The 12,759-nt window shown below is 41.4% G+C and overlaps 1 protein-coding gene across 1 annotated transcript in view; it reads right to left on the bottom strand.

Moving 5' to 3' along the window:
• LOC115223480 (monocarboxylate transporter 1) overlaps positions 1 to 11,810 on the bottom strand; it is a 102,228-nt gene extending 90,418 nt beyond the window's left edge. The window contains exon 1 of the mRNA XM_036512419.1: positions 11,782 to 11,810. The gene's annotated coding sequence lies outside the window, so the exon portion shown is untranslated. The remainder of the gene's footprint in view (positions 1 to 11,781) is intronic.
• Positions 11,811 to 12,759: the final 949 nt, after the last annotated feature.

Raw genomic sequence — 12,759 nt, 5'->3', positions numbered from 1 at the left:
CCACAGCACTGGTACACAAGATACAATTCCATTGATGTTCATCTATTTTGTCTATTTTGATTTGATTTGATTTTGATTTTCACTTGCCTCAACCGATCTTCACAAGTGTCACAAGAAGGAAGGTATGCACAGGTGGACTGACTAGTCTTATATATATATATAATAGGTTCTTTGACATGATCTTTTGATGTAAGCATAAGTTTTATTCCATATTTTCTCATTAAGTAACGTTTTTATAATTTCTCCTAATTGTGACCAAATTTCTTTACTTTTTATCCAAGTGCGTAAGTACCATTCGCTTTCTCTCAACATACTTTCATCCTCTTCTACACCACCTCAGCTTCTTTACCTCAAGGCTTATCTCTTCCTGCTTCTCTATCTGGCCAGCTGACATTCCTAACTGATTCATGGTCTGCTTAACATCTTTACCAACCGTGATGTTTTCATTTGCTAGACTGAGTGTAACTTTATTTTCTCCCCCTTCTCTTTCCTACCTTCTGTTTCTTCTCTTCTACCCTTCTCCCTTTCTTCATATGATCTTGAAGTTGTCCTTTTTACTCTTTCCCTCAGCCCTGATCTCTTTCTACTTCCTCTTCCTCTTCCTTTAACTGTTTATTTCTGCTTGCTCTACTGTATGAACCACATTAGCCAATCTTCTCTTGATGAGGGCAGCTGGACTAACTGTATCTTCACGTGACGGGTTACTTGTTACATATTCATGATTCTTTGCACATTTCATTTGCAATTTATTAGTATTGTGATTATTATGTAACTCCAGACTTCTTGAAACAGCTGACAAGTTCGAATAAAATTACATATTTTCTTATCCTATTCTTTACTTTTATTCAGTGTTTTTTTTTGTGCTGCATGCAAATATACATGTATTGATCCTAACTGTGTTTATCTCCCTTTCTACCTCCGTATCAGCTCAATTTGAATTTCTCTTATGACCATTCTTGATGGCATTCGCTTTGCCCGAAACAATGAATTTGGGGTTTAAGTTTAAATCTTTCTGAGCACAGCTGTGTTTTCAATATTGAGCATATCCAGCTCTCACTTATTGTCTTTGTGTGTGTGTGTGTGTGTGTGTGTGTTATTATTTAAAACAGTTTGATTTGGTTCCATGCTACTTCGAGTTTCGAAGTTCCCTTATGGAAGCTTGGCTCCTTTGGGCTTCTATTCACTCCTGCTGCCTTTCCACTTATCAGTTTTTCTTAGGGTTCCGCCAGTACAGTCCAGGGGTTCCGCAAGAAGTTACAAAACTGCTAAAATTGGCAGTAATTTTTAATTCTCCTGTACAGATATGTGTGCATAAGACTATTAAATTATTGCACAGGGGTTCCTCGAGCCAGTGGAATGTTTCCTTGGGGTTCCGCTCCAGCAAAAAGTTTGAAAAGCACTGCTCTATGGGTTTAGTTGTATCTGCGAGGGAGGAAATTTTACCAAGTCCAGACTTGAAAGGCTACTGTGGGATGCAAAGTACTGCTGAATCTTGAACTGAGTGGTTGGCACTGAAGAGTTTAAAAATGCTCTGACCACCAGTTCAAGGTGGAGGCCTTGTCTTTTTGTTTGTACTGTTCAATAGACACTGGAGCTGATGCAATGGATCATACACAGCTTTTAGGGATTTGTAGAAGCCCTTATAGTTGGTAGGTCTATGCTAAGCTGAATTCTTTTGGTCAAGTTTATCCACTACTCATTTTTGATCTCTTAAATTTTACATGGGAGGCTGCTTTCTTCACAAAGCGATATCAGTTACCAAGGTAATCCTGGTGGGGCAGAGATCTCTTCTATGCTAGTAGTTTTTGGATTTCTTGGTTATTTTCATCAAACCAGTCCTTCTTTTTTTTGTAGAGAAGCTCAATACTCCTTCAGAGGTTTGCAAAATGGCTGTTTTCAGGAGTTCCCAAATCACTTCAAGGGAGGGATCTGAAAGTCAAGCAGGATACTCTTACTCTCTTTTCCTTGTTTCAGTCATTTGACTGCGGCCATGCTGGAGCACCACCTTTAGTTGAGCAAATTGACCCCAAGACTTATTCTTTGTAAGCCCAGTACTTATTCTGTCGGTCTCTTTTGCCGAACCGCTAAGTTACAGGGACGTAAACACACCAGCATCGGTTGTCAAGCGATGTTGGGGGGACACACAAACATATACACACACATACACACACACACACACACACACACACACACACACACGCATATATATATATATATACATATATACAACGGGTTTCTTTCAGTTTCCATTTACCAAATCCACTCACAAGGCATTGGTCAGCCTGAGGTTATAGTAGAAGACACTTGCCCAAGGTACCACGCAGTGGGACTGAACGCTGAACCATGTGGTTGGTAAGCAAGCTACTTACCACACAGCCACTCCTGCGCCTATCTTCAAGTTTTTTATTAGAAATCCACCTGGAATTAACTTTCAGTTCAGCTGACTGCAGGATGCTCACCTGGAGCCCCCTCCTTTGAGCACCTCTTTTGGCCTTGAGCTTGAAGTGGAGGCTGAGTTTACAGTGGGCGAGATAATGATCTGAGTAGCATCCTGCACAAGGCATCACTCTAGTTTGACGAATGTCATTTTGGTTTTCCTTACACACCTGTTGGTAATCTATGAGGTGCCAATATTTGGACTGCAGATGCATCCAGGTAGTCATCAAACTGTCCTTTTGCTGGATGTTGTTGCTGATTGTAATTGAGAGAATTGGAAACATAGTCAGGTGACAAGTACATTTTTTTTAAAGAAATTTATCCTCAAATTTGACCTGATTGTATTTGAGGTTGCTAATAAAATATCTGGAAAATGTTTGGTGTTTAGCAATAAAAATTCTTTTCTCTGTCGAATCTCAAGTCAATTTTTTGATCCACATTAATAACTAATTTGATCAATTTCAATTTTCAACAAATGACGTCTAAACTGGCGCAAAATGAGTAATGGCTAATTAATTTCAATAATTTCTTCTCTTTAACAGCATGGTGCCGAGATATATCAGAGCCACTCCAGCAGATTGTGAAAAAGCTATAAAGAATATTTTATGCTGACTTTAGATTTGTGTTTTGTTAACTTCATACCTCATACCACTTTTCCATAATTCTCTCTCCTTTGCCCTAGGTACTCTTTTACTTGTTTCAGTCATTTGACTGTGGCCGTGCTGGAGCACCGCCTTTAGTCGAGCAAATCGACCCCGGGATTTTTGGATGCCTAGTACTTATTCTATCGGTCTCTTTTGCTGAACCGTTAAGTTACAGGGACATAAACACACCAGCATCGGTTGTCAAGCGATGTTGGAGGGACAAACAGACACACAAACATACACACACACACACACACACACACACATATATATATATGTATACACACACACACACACACATACATATATATATATCCATGCTGGTGGCACTTAAAAAGCACCATCCGACCGTGGCTATTTGCCAGCCTCGTCTGGCACGTAAAAAGCACCCACTACACTCATGGAGTGGTTGTCATTATGAAGGGCATCCAGCCGTAGAAACATTGCCAGATCAGACTGGGCCTGGTGCAGCCTTCTGGCTTCCCAGACCCCAGTTGAACTGTCCAACCCATGCCAGTATGGAAAGCGGACACTAAACGATGATGATGATGATATATATATATATCTGTAAATTAACATGTTCCCATTATTCAATGGCCAAGATAAAACTCTGAGTTTCGGATGCCGAAGTGGAAATCCACAACATCATCTCTTCGGTTATCTGGCCATCTGAAAAACGCTATGGGCTTCTTTCAGTTTCCGTCTATCAAATCCACTCACAAGGCTTTGGTCGGCCTAAGGCTATAGTAGAAAACACTTGCCCAAGGTGCCACGCAGTGGTGCTGAACCCGGAACCATGTGGTACGTAAGCAAGCTAACTTACTACACAGCCACTCCTACGCCTATATTTTAAATTTTTGTCGTATTTCTTATCTTTCTGATGTCTAAGGATAGATATTGATGAGTCTTTTCTCAAATGTAGTTCAGGAGAATTGAAGTAGCAACTCTACCTTATTTTATCTTACCCATTTTGCCCCAACTAAATTTGTCTTTCATTTGCCCATAGAGAAGAGAAAATTTTCCTGAAATAGTGTTTTGTATATATTTTAGTATTTTTAATGCTTCTAGAGAAGGTCATTTGCTCCTGTAATATATCTTTTGTTAGGCAGTGAATATTTGTAAAATGTTCACCATAAATGATGGACTGCATAAAAAAAGAATCTATATAAATGGAGAGAGGGAGGGAGAGCAAAAGAGAGAGAGAGAGTAAATTAACGATTATATATAATGCCTACCTTTATAGTATTGCAGTAATTCCTTTACTGTGTGGAGGCGCAATGGCCCAGTAGTTAGGGCAGCAGACTTGCGGTCAGAGGATCGCGGTTTCAATTCCCAGACCAGACGTTGTGTGTGTTTATTGAGCGAAAACACCTAAAGCTCCACGAGGCTCCGGCAGGGGGTGGTGGTGACCCCTGTTGCACTCTTTCACTCCAACTTTTCTCTCACTCTCTTTTCCTGTTTCTTGAGTAACGATGCGATGGACTGGCGTCCCATCCAGCTGTGGGGTACACAGAAACCGGGAAACCGGGCCCATGAGCCTGGCTAGGCTTGAAAAGGGCACAGAAATAAACTAATTCCTTTACTGCCTGCAATTATGCCTGGTGTGGTGTGTTCTTGGAAGTGCCCCTCAGTATCTCTGCTGAGCTGTTCAGATGCCAATGCAGATTGCATTAAACCCAATACTTCATCATTATTGTTTTCTTAATGACCATCCCCCTCATCACAGACAGTGTCCAACTGACCCTACTATACTGTGTAGTTGACAAAATCAAAAATAAACGAGGCACATGCACAAAATTAAAAATATAAAATAGCGACAATTTACCCATCACTCCCTGTATATATATATATATATATGTATATATATAGTTAATCCAAACATGAAAGCACAAAAAAAAAACACAACAACGCGAGGACGTGGAACAAATATAGTATTATTGGACGCTCAGGATAGAAGGAAAGAAGGAGGGTTTAACGTTTCGAGCGGAGCTCTTCGTCGGAAACATAGGAGAAGGAAAGATCCAGAGAAGGGAAGACAGAGGGGAAAAAATCACCAACGGTACACACAAGGTCACATTTATATATATAAACATGTGTGTGTGTGTGTGTGTGTGTATGGTTAGGATATTTGGCTCATGATCATAAGATTGTAGGTTCGATTCCTGGCTGCACATCATGTCTTTGATCAAGACACTTTGTTTCCCGTTGCTCCAGTCCACTCAGCTGGCAAAAGGGAGTTGTGCTTGTATTTCAAAGGGCCAGCCTTGTCACATCCAGTACTTGACTAAAATGTCAGCACTCCACCTTCTCTCCTAAGAACTGGTTAGAATACATTTAGGGGTATATGTGTAAGAATCTGCTAAGAACTAGGTTAGGGGTACATTTAGGGGTACATGTGTATTTGGAGTGCTCAGCTAATTGTATGTTAATTTCATGAGCCAGCCGTTCCATTGATTGAAACAACTGGGACCCTCATCATTGTAAATGATGGACTGCACAAAAGAAGAATTTATATATAGGGAGAGAAGTAGAGAGAGAGAGAGGGAGAGAGAGAGAGAGAGAATAAACTAACACTTATATATAAGGCCTACCTTGAATGTATAACAGTAATTCCTTCACTGCCTGCAATTCTGTCTGGTGTGTTGTGTTCTTGGGAGTGTCCCTCAGTGTCTCTCAGCTGAACTGTTCAGTCGCCAATGCACGTTGCGTTAAACCCAATACTTCATCATCATCATCATTATTGTTTTCTTAATGATCATCCCCCTCATCATCACCATCAGCATCATTGATATTAATGTAAGGCGGCAGAGTGTTGCATTGGGTTCAAGGTGGAAATATTTCAACTGATTCTTTGGAAGGTTCTGATATTAATGGTGAAGAGTCTTCTTTGTTAATTATCAAAACTTAGTTGTGTGTGTGTGTGTGTGTGCGTATGTGGGTGCATATGCGTATGTGTTGTGTCTCTTTGAGCTTTTGTGTGTTCTTTGTGTCTATGTGTCTATGTGTCTCTCTGTGTATGTTTCTGAATTTCTTAGTGGTGTTTCTATGCGTGTTTGTGTGCTGAGAGTGTGTATGTGTGTATGAGTTGTTTTGGCTATATTTGTGTGTGTGTGTGTGTGTGTGTGGATGTTTATGAGTAGCGATGATGTCTCTCTGCCCCTGCCCGAGTTGCTGCTTCTCACAGGATGTTGATCTCTTCTTCGTGACGAATCAAACTAAAAATGTTAGCAGTTGTTACCGCTTATTTTGATATACTATGGCAGAAGTCGTCTCTTAGTACACACTGCACCTTTTCTGATAAACATCACCACCTCCATCACCACCAACACCAACACCACCACCACCACAACCAACACCAACACCACCACCACAACTACCACCACTACCACCATCACCACCACCACCACAACCACCACTACCACCACCATCACCACAACCACCACCACAACTACCACCACCACAACCACCACCACCACCACCACAACCAACACCACCACCACCACCACAACCACCACTACCACCACCACAACCACCACCACCACAACTACAACTACCACCACCACAACCACCACCACCACCACCACAACCACCACCACCACCACCATCACCACTACCAACTGCAACAACAACACTTACACTATGAGACTCACATTAGTTCTGCTTCATTGATAAAACTAATTACAGCCAAACTGATAACAAAAATTCATTAAAACAAAACAAGTTCATGGTTCCATGAGGAGAGAAAGGTGGAGGGCTGACATTTTAGTGAAGAACCTTTTCCAAAGAAGTCTTTCGTCACAAAATATTGTAGCCTCATTAATGGACAGTCACGGCGAGAGATTGCTTTATCTGAGGTTGGTCTGTGATAATCCATAAATCTTAAGTAAATGATTCACACCAAATAATTTATACCCAGTTTAAACTGGTATCCCCTCCTCCTTCTTTTCTTTCTTTCTTCCTTTTAAAAAGGGGACAGCTGCACAAACCATAAGATTCAGGTCCAACTGGAAGCCAAGCTAATTTGGGACATGTAAACACCTTTCATCACAGGTCTGCTTGATCAGGACTGACTCGGGGCTAAAAAGCAACAACAACAACAACAACAATAGCAACAACCACACCTACATTATCAGCTGCATTGGCAACAACAACAACAAAAGTGGAAGCACAATGGCCCAGTGGTTAGGACAGCGGACTGGCAGTCGTAAGAACGCGGTTTCAATTCCCAGACCGGTCATTGTAAGTGTTTATTGAGCAAAAACATCTAAAGCTCCACGAGGCTCCGGCGGAGGGGGGGGAGATGGTGAACCCTGCTATACTCTTTCACCACAAATTTCTTTCATTCTTTCTTCCTACTTCTGCCACAAAGCAGAGGAACCATGGTGTAACCCACTATGGTGTGGTAAACTTCCAGACCCTAGTCTAGATTGCGAATCCTCTGTACCCCAGGATGGTTCGGCTCTCCACCCGTTAAAAGCCACCGTTTATGGAATGAGGATAACAATGTATCTTTCGCACCCATGCAACTGCTAGTCTACTGCGTGTGGTGGGTGGATTTTTAAGTTGCCACATGCACTCTTAGTAGCTAAGAGTAGGCTCGAATTAGAGATTATTCTTTGTGACAAATGGCATGAGTCCTGATTGGAAGAAGAAGAAGAAGAAGAAGACGACGACAGCAACAAGTGGAGGCGCAATGGCCCAATGGTTAGGGCAGCTGACTTGTGGTCGGAGGATCATGTTTTCGATTCCCAGACCGGGCGTTGTGTGTGTTTATTGAGCGAAAACACCTAAAGCTCCACGAGGCTCCAGCAGGGGATGGTGGTGACCCCTGTTGTACTCTTTCGCTCCAACTTTCTCTCACTCTTTCTTCCTGTTTCTTATCCCCGACTTCCTACGCAACCGCTGAGCCTGGATGCGCATTCATCCATCCGTCGATGCTCTCGGTGTTGGGGGTTGACCTGCTTTCTCTTCTGTGGGTCTTACGAATAGTAAAGGACCACGTTTTGGACTTCTCCCACTCTGTGACAAAGACCACTACGCTCAACACACATACAGCAACAACAGATTCATACCCTAGACTGGAGCTCATTTGTGAAGCAGTTGTTAATTAATTAATTAGACAGGCTAAAGCAGTGAATGAGCAGAGCTGTGAGCATGCTGGGCAAAGTGCTCAGTGGCATTTCATCTGTCTTCATGTTCTGAGTTCAAATTCTTCCAAGGTCAACTTTACCTTCCATCCTTTCACGATCAATAACATAAGTACCAGTTGAACAATGGGTTCGATGTAATCAACTTGCCCCCTCTCCCAAAACTGCCGGCCTTGTGCCAAAATTTGAAATCATTTAATTAGGACAGGCTAAGGCAGCAAGCTGGCAGAATCATTAGCATGCCGGGCAAAATGCTTAGCATCAATTCATTCGTCTTTAAGTTCTGAGTTCAAACTACACCAAGGTCAACTGTGTCGCTTATCTTTTCAGAGTTGATAAAATAAGTACCAGATGAACAATGGGGGTCAGTGTGATCAACTTAACCCTTCCCCAAAACTGCTGGCTTTGTGCCAAAATTTGAAACCAATGAATTAGACAGGCAGCCAAAATCTCCTTCAAACCAAACCATACCCTTTAAAAACTGAAAGACATTGGATAATGTTGCATTGCATCAGTGATGGTTTATTCATCATCATCATCATCATCGTTTAGCGTCCGCTTTCCATACTAGCATGGGTTGGACGGTTCAACTGGGGTCTGGGAAGCCAGAAGGCTGCATTAGGCCCAGTCTGATCTGGCAGTGTTTCTACGGCTGGATGCCCTTCCTAACGCCAACCACTCCGTGAGTGTAGTGGGTACTTTTTACGTGCCACTGGCACAGGTGCCAGGGGAGGCTGGCAGCGGCCACGATTGGTTGGTGTTTTTTACGTGCCACCGGCACGGGGACCAGGCGAGGCTGGCAACGGCCATGATCAGATGGTCGGGGGAGGGGACAGGGTGATGCACTCACACATGTACAATTATTGGAATTGTAATTTCTTTCAACAGTCCAGTTATCAGGAGATCACCTACATCTATATTCATATCCTCAGATACATGTAGATGTTCTAATACATCTCTACATGCATATTCTTAGTATTTGCGTTGCTTCCTCGTGTCCCACCTTGTCTATATCTAAGTGCTGTCGTAAACCTTCTCTCTGCAAGGTCCCTGTCTCCAGTCCTCTATCAGGTTTTAAAGATCTGCTTCAACACCAGTCAGTCATCCCATCTGGCACAGAACAATCCTGTTAGCTCTGTTCCCTACAAAAATGCTCAGTCATATTCCCCTTATCTGTTTGAAGAAGCTAATTAATAAACATTTTTGCATGTGTGTGTGTGTTTGTGTGTGTGTGTGTATTTTGTCTTTTACTTGTTTCATTCATTAGACTGTGGCCATGCTGGGGCACTGCCTTAAAAGTTTTTTTAGCTGAATGAATAAACCACACTACTTTTATTTTAAAGCCTGGTATTTATTCTATTGGTTACTTTTGCCAAACTGCTAAGTTACAAGAACGTAAACACATCAACACAAGTTGTCAAGCAATGATGGGGACAAAAACACACACACATGCACACACACACACACAGACACAGATATATGACAGGCTTCTTTCAGTTTCTGTCCAGCAAATTTACTCACAAGGCTTTGTTTGGCCTGAAGCTATAGCAGAGGACACTTGCCTAAAGTACCATGCAGTGAGACTGAACCAGAAACCTTGTGATTGAGAAGCAAGTTTTTTCCCACACAGCCACACTTGTACCAGGCAAAAGAGACTCTTAGAAAAGAACCAGATTAAAAAAAAAAAAGAAGTAAGAACTGGTATTGATTCATTTGACTAAAATTCATCATGGCAAAAGAAAACACAATATCGTGTATCTTGAGAGGGTCATTGTGCCAATTATAATAAACACACACACTGATTCAGTATCACTTCTTTATTGTTAGCGAATTGGTTAAATATCTAACCAATTAACTAATTGATCATTTGTTTAATGTGTTGGTTAAACAATCAATCAGTTGTTTGTTTGTCAAAGTCCTTTCGTTGCTGTTCATGACCTCATCATCGAGGACCTGCCCTCTCTCTTCGGGGTGGGTCTATCTTGAGTCTGTCTTGAGAATTGGTCTTATGCCTGTGTGTATGTAGATGTGGGGTTGTTTACAAGAGAAGGGGAGGGTGAGAGTAAATGAAAAGTATGTCTGTGTATATGTGTGTGCATGTGGTTATGTATGTACACTCACGAGCCTGCTTGTATGTGTTTGTGTGTTTGTGAGTGTGTGTGTGTGTGTGTGTGTGCCTTGGCCATCTGTAACATCTTTAAGGGTTTGGCCTCTTTATTCAAGATCAGTTCAGTCTCAGACCCACTGGGGTTTATTTATTTTATTTTTTATTTTTATTTTTTCTAGTTTCAGCTCACGAGCTGTGGCCATGCTGGGGCACCGCCATTTAAAAGCTGAGCTGCCATAACCAGGATTCGAACTTGGGTTATCACGGCCACAGCCTGGGCTCCTAACCAATAGACGATCACGGCCAACAGATCCGCTGTTTGCTTGTTATCTTGTAAAGATTTATGGGTGTAGTTCATTATGTGAAGAGGTAAGGAGAGGAGTGGAGGACGGGGGAGGGGACAGGGTGTTGCACATACACATGTACATGCATGTATGTGTGTGTGTGTGTGTGTGCCTGCAAGTGTACTTTCTAGTGTGTGTGTGTGTCAGTGTGTGTGCATGAGTGCAGAAACTAGTGTGCTTGTTTGTATGGTTGAGTCAATTTGGTAAGAGAGTATATATATTCGCTCCTTTGCACCACATGGGCTCAACTCTCCTCCCCTTGCCTTTCTCACACACATACATACACACTATCTATCTGTCCGCTCAGTCGAAGTCGACTCTCGGTCACTCGTTGGATCAGTGTCCTTCAGTCAGTTCTATCCTGGGCCGCTTCTTTCAGATTGGCTATGTCCATTCCGGTATCACTCTTGATGGTGTCAAGCCAGCAGGTTCTTGGTCGGCCTCTTCCTCTCTTGCCACTGACCATTCCGAGCATGATGTCCTTCTCCAGTGATTATGTTATTTCTTGCAGTGTACACACGCAAATTTACAGCTCAAATCCAATTTTCTATTGTGTAATTTGTGTTTATGATGAGCATATTTAAAAACCTGATCTTTGATATAAGCTTAAAAGGAGGTTTTACCAGAAATTCTGTCCTTTACTTCTTCTTTCTAGCATCTCCTGCTTCTCCTTCTGGTTCCCATGTTTGCAATACAGGAAATTAGGAATTCACCCACAAAACACTTCTTCAATATTTTAATTTTTTCCCTCTCCACACCAAATTCATTTTTTATTTTTTTCAAATTTTTTTCGATAAGTGCAGGAGTGGCTGTGTGGTAAGTAGCTTGCTAACCAACCACATGGTTCCGGGTTCAGTCCCACTGCGTGGCATCTTGGGCAAGTGTCTTCTGCTATAGCCCCGGGCCAACCAGTGCCTTGTGAGTGGATTTGGTAGACGGAAACTGAAAGAAGCTTGTTGTATATATGTATATATATATATATGTGTGTGTGTGTTTGTGTGTCTGTCCTCCTAGCATTGCTTGATAACCGATGCTGGTGTGTTTACGTCCCCGTCACTTAGCGGTTTGGCAAAAGAGACTGATAGAATAAGTACTGGGCTTACAAAGAATAAGTCCTGGGGTCGAGTTGCTCGACTAAAGGCGGTGCTCCAGCATGGCCGCAGTCAAATGACTGAAACAAGTAAAAGAGTAAAAGAGTAATTCATGGAGAAAAATCAGAGAGTGTAAACCTTTAAGAATTTTACCCGTCACTTAACCACTTACAAAAAGTTACACGCTCCCAATGTTTCACTTTTAGCTTTTTGGAAAGCAAGGAAGTTTCTTCAGAAATAATGTCATTTACCTGTTGTTTCTAGCATGTCAGGTTTTCTGGTGGTGGTCTGTATTTTTTTACATCTGCTACTTCAGTAGAATTCTATGCATGCAGGAAACATTAAACAAAAGTGAAAGATTGGGAAATTTTAGCAGGTAGGTGATGGGTGGGTGAGGTTGGGAAAGGGAGAGTGACTGTTTCTTTAAGAAAAATTTAACTATAAAAAGATATATATATATTTCCCAGATTCATAATCTCTGTATTTTTCTTTACATAGATGAAAAAAAAAAATTGAAAAATTTACAAATCAAGAAATTGTGGTAGGGGATGGGGAGAAATTAAAATTTTGAAAATGTAATTTCTAAACAAAATCATATCAACCCCCTTTTATACAATGAAACAATACATAATTTGTGATCCTTCTTAAGAACAGAAAGTACTTCTATGCAAACCCATGCAAATTGTACCATCCCTTTTTCAGTATTAAACAAATAATAACTTCCATTGTGCCATTAACTATATATCAGCTGTGCCAGTTCTGCCCATAAGAAAGGAGCAAATAATACAATGTGGCTGGAGGTCATAACACCCTGGCAACACCGGGATGCATTACTAGTGTGTGTGTGTGTATATATATATATATATATATATATATTGATAGAAATGGTAAGACAACAAAGAATGAAAGAGACCTTGATATTATGTAAATTGAGGAATTTATTTGTAAATATAACATGCGACAATTATTTGGTAGCCATGAAAAATGTTA

The sequence above is a fragment of the Octopus sinensis genome, linkage group LG23 (assembly GCF_006345805.1).
Source record: "Octopus sinensis linkage group LG23, ASM634580v1, whole genome shotgun sequence".
Classification (NCBI taxonomy): domain Eukaryota; kingdom Metazoa; phylum Mollusca; class Cephalopoda; order Octopoda; family Octopodidae; genus Octopus; species Octopus sinensis.
Note: the sequence above shows the minus strand (reverse complement) of the source record. Positions and strands in the feature narration are given on the sequence as shown.